The 4,675-nt window shown below is 47.6% G+C and overlaps 1 protein-coding gene and 1 pseudogene across 3 annotated transcripts in view; both read left to right on the top strand.

The window, feature by feature from the left end:
* Kif13a (kinesin family member 13A) overlaps nt 1-4,675 on the top strand; it is a 177,472-nt gene that overhangs the window by 106,399 nt on the left and 66,398 nt on the right. The gene's annotated exons all lie outside the window — the stretch shown is intronic.
* LOC102000339 lies at nt 1,963-3,822 on the top strand (annotated as a pseudogene).

The following is a 4,675-nucleotide window of genomic DNA, read 5'->3' as shown; positions in this document are numbered from 1 at the left end:
GCAGCCAGTGTCTTGACCTCTGAGCCATCTCTTTAGCCCTAACCCACCGCCAGCATTATAAGATGGGTTTTGTGTCTTCATTGGGCTGATGAGCAAACCCAGGCAGACAGTAGTCAAGTAGTTAACCTGAGGTCACTGACCCCTAGGTGTGGTTCCTGGGGTTGGCTGTGGGGACGCTCCAGAGGCTGGCTGTTGTCAGCCTAGAAGAGGCTGATTCTTGGCTTCTAGCATGGATTCAAATGATGCCCCCTCCTATTTAGATACTACGCTGTTTAGAAGTCCTGACTGTGTTGAACTCGATTACTCTGGGGCCACGTGGTAGCATAGTCTAGATTCCCTAGCAACTTTTGTATTACGACCTAGGAGTTTTCTTAGCAGCCTACTCTTTCCCTGACTTACACACCAAGGTCCCTGACCAATAGAGGGTGTAGGTCTTCCTGCCCCTTTGTGGGGTGAGGCCTCCGTTTTCACTGTTCTCTGTGGCTTTCAGAGTGCAGGGCTCAAAACTGGTCCTTTTGTGTCTGTTGATACAGCAGGGAGCTTAAAGACTTGTAACCTGATGTTGTTTACCTAAATGAAATGTTGTCATCTAAATGAAAGCCCATCAGACGTGAGTCATGCATGGACTCTGTGGCCATCCCCGCAGTGGATGCTGGGAGTGCAGAAGGACACCATGATAGTCAGAATAATACCAAATTGCTGCACACTGTGAATTCTAAAACCTATGTGTGTGTTACAAGGCAAAGGGGTTTTGCAGGTGTAATGACTTTGAGAAGTAGAGATTATCCAGGCGGGTCCTATGAGTCCAGGGCTCTTTCCACATGAAAGACGGATGCGAGCAAGTGAGCCCGAGACCAGCAAGGGGTAGGAGAAGGGACTGTGAGTCAGGAATGAGGGTGGCCTGTGAAAGGAAGGAGAAAATGGAGGCTCCCTCGGAATGTAGACCCACCTTCCCCTTGGCTTTAGTTCAGTGGTCCACAGTCTGGGTCTCTGACCTCCAAAGCTGTAATGCCGTGTGCGTTTAAGCCGCGACATCTATGATAATATGTGACAGCAGGATGGTGACCCTTGAGGGAGCCTCTGGGTTAGGAGAGAAAGGGCATCACCGCTCCAGAAGCAGAAGGAAGTCTTGATTTGACTAAGCCAAAACAAGATCACCCCGCTCTTATGATTTAGCCTCCAGACTATTACTCTAGACTTTTTCTACATCGATCATCTTTACTTACTCATAACCTGGATATTTTTTTATTTATTATGGAGACTGTCCAAGATCCCCCCAGGGGTCCTGTAGTGTGTGTATATAACAAATACACAATTCTCAAAGACTCCGTTCCAAGACACGTGCACTCCAGGATCTCAGATACAAACGTGAGGACACATTTTAGCACATGCGTGGTGATGAGACACTGGCAAGAACACAGGCTGGGTACCTGGCCTTGTGAGGTAGCCCAGGAATAGCTTTGGAGCTGTTGTGTTGGGACATAGATTGTCACGGAAACATGTGAAGAACAGTGAGAAGCCAACGGAGGCCAGTGACAGCTGGGGGTGGGGCCAAAATGGCCCTCCCCAAAAAGACCCCGCAATTCCCTGGTTATTCAGACAGGCTATGTGACCTTCCCTCAGTTTCCTCCTCTGTAAAACGTGGCTACGGAAGCTGTCAGTCAGGTGTACGTACTGTGAACATTCAGCCAGCGGTTTTTTTAAAGGTGCTTATAACAGTGGCTGGCACACAGGAAGCCGAGCGTGTGCTAACAATGTTTAATACGATGAAACTGTTCATAGTCTCACAAATGGCTTTCTAAGCTTCATGATCAGTGACTAGCCGGATGCTAACGCTAAAGAAATCGCTGATGTGCTTCCTGAATGCACTCTCAGCCTCTCGCTCCGCTTCTTCATAAGCAGCATTAATGATCCTCTTAAGCAGGCCTGTCAGCAGCCTCACCGGGACATCAGTGTCCGCTAATGGGCTTCACCCCTCCCAAAGCTCCTGAGTGCTTTAAAGTGCAGTGCGTGGCACTCCTTTTGTTTGAGGAATGAAGGCACCAAGGCACCAGGTGGCAGTGCTGCTCAGGAATGAGAGGAATGTAGTTCATCTGTACACATTCTTCCCAGGGTGAGAAGTTGTCCACCAGAATGCCAGGCTGCAACTCCACCTGTCCAGCGAAGGTGGGACGGTGGAGCCATTTCCCCGCAACTGGGCTCTGGCTGCCTCAGTTTCTCCACAGACTGTTTGAGTTCATGGAGCGCCCTTCCTAAGGCTTCCCCACAGACCCCTACCATGGTTTCCTTACATTCTCAACCTTGACTACTCCCTAGGTGGCAGTAGTGGCCACTCTCGGCATACATCATGTGCAAGATGCCTGGATTGGTCCCCAATTCTGCAAAACTATATAATGATGATGATAACTGTTCACTTTTTCCTCTTGGATACTTTACCTGGTTCATGTTCATTTTCTTATGGGAGAGCCGAGCCACTGGCCAGCTGCCCAGGAGTTCGAGCCTTCTCCTGACTGCCTGTCCTCTTACTGACTCCTCTGAATGATGGTTGCATAGTCTACGTTGCTTCCCATGTAGATTTAAGAGGACTGGCTTCTGTGATGGCTCGCAGTTGGTCACTGTCAATGTCAAAGTGGACAGTGTGAGTGGAACCTGGCATCGGGGAAGGTGGGAGTGGCCACTTTCTCTCACTGCTCTGGGCTTCCCTCTCCCAGGCAGATTCGTGGAATGACTGTTCAAGTTCTACAGGGCTCTTCGTCTTCAGGCCCTTGTTTCCAGAAAAAGTTTGCAAAGCTTTTTAACTTTCTTTTTATTTATTCTTTGTGTCTTTCACATCATGCATCTCCTTCCCATTCATTTCCTGGTTTCCTATCTACCCTCTGCTCTGGCACACAGACACACACACACACACATACAAAGTAAAAGAAAATTTAAGAAAATAAAAGGGAAGATCCCGTTATGGAAGCTGTAGTGTGACACGGCGAATCACCTTTGCAAAACTTTTTGACCCACCCTTCCACTGAACTTCTTAGCAGCTCCTGGGCCAGGTGCTCTGCTGATGCTGCGAGCTGTCTCAACTGCCTTTCCACTCTTATTGAGCTTGTATAAGAAAACCCCGAGGACTCTTCCTTGCTGCGGCGACCTGAGCGCAGAGTCTGAGCTGCGGTGGAGCTAGTCAGGGCTGGGCAAGCTTTCAGAGTTCCTCCCACTCTTTGACAGAGGATTGATTGAAAGGAGTGCCGCCGAAACTGTGACCAAAGGTGGCATTAGGCTTCCAGAAGAGTCTCAAGGAAAAGCATTGCAAGCAACAGTAGTAGCTATGGGATCAGGCATGAAAGGAAAGGGTGGAGAGGTTCAACCTGTAGGGGTGAAAGCCGGGGACACAGTTTTCCTCCAAGAATATGGAGGCACCAATTCTAGACAGCAAGATTGTTTCTTATGTAGAGAGGATGACATTCTCGGAAAGTCTGTGGACTGAGATCACTGTTGAAATGGTGTCACATGAAGTTGCCCATTTCGCTGACATTCTGAACTATTCCTCGTGTAAATAATGCCTGAGCCTCCCTTTTATAATAAACTGATGCTGCCTACACCAATGACATCCATCGTCTATGCAGTTTAGTTTTGCTGTACTGTTATAAACACTTCCAAATAAAATAATATAAATGAAAAAAAGAAAATCTCTCCAATTTGCTTTTTGTCTAACATCATTTCCAAGGCATAAAACTCAAATTCTTTTCTTCATCCATTATATTTTACTATGGCAACTTTTATTCTGCTTTTGATCCTCCCTAGTTTGTTTTGTCTTTTAAATTTTTTTTTAATTTATTTATGTGTCTGTGTCTGTGCATGGCCCTGTGAGTGCAGTTGCCCCAGAGGCCAAAAGAGGGCGTAGTTATGAGTCTCCTACCATGGGTGCTAGAATTCTAGTGGCAGATTCTTTGCAGGAGAGCAAGCGCTTAGCTACTGAGTGATCTCTCTAGCCCCTATTTGTCTTCTTTTGTATCCCAACTTCTCTATTATTATTCCGGTAGGTTTTTAATTCTAAGTACGTTTTACAAGGTTTGAGGGGAGACTATGGGTAGAACTCCAGTAGAACAGCTCAGGAAGCCACCAAAGAACCCAATGAACACAAAGCCAGGGCTGTTTATAAATGGTCCCCCAACCTAAGGTTCTTCCCTCCTCTGCAGTCAGCCCCTCCCACTTCCCATCCTGCCAAAGAACTGTAAGAGATCTAAAGATTAGGAGTTTCCTAACAGCAGACTAGGGGACAGGTGGGATTAAAAAGAACTCTGAACTAAGTGTTCAACTTCTGACATGGAGCAACACCTGCTGCCCCTGTCCCCATCCCCACGACTGCCTTTCACTGCCAGCTTAAGACAGCGCTCTCTCAACCACTGCACAAGTTAAGCATCAAAGCACAGAAGTGTTTCTAAGAAAGCAGCTTGTATCGGATAGCCAGGAAAGCTTGTCAAGTACAGGTGGCTGAGTCCTGCTGGAGTCCATCCTTCCGCGGGGTGGGGTAGGGCCTGAGAGTCCTGTTTCTGACAAGATCCCAAAGATGGCGATGGTCAAGGTCCTAGGACTGTGCTTTGTTAATGACGAATCTAGACAGCTCAGCATGGTGTCCAAGAATGCAGATGTCCTTGGGTATTGTCGGCTGCAAGGTCTCGAGATT

The sequence above is a fragment of the Microtus ochrogaster genome, chromosome 16, assembly GCF_000317375.1.
Source record: "Microtus ochrogaster isolate Prairie Vole_2 chromosome 16, MicOch1.0, whole genome shotgun sequence".
NCBI classification, from domain to species: Eukaryota; Metazoa; Chordata; class Mammalia; order Rodentia; family Cricetidae; genus Microtus; species Microtus ochrogaster.
The sequence above is the reverse complement of the archived record's forward strand: the minus strand, read 5'-3'. Positions and strand labels throughout refer to the sequence as shown.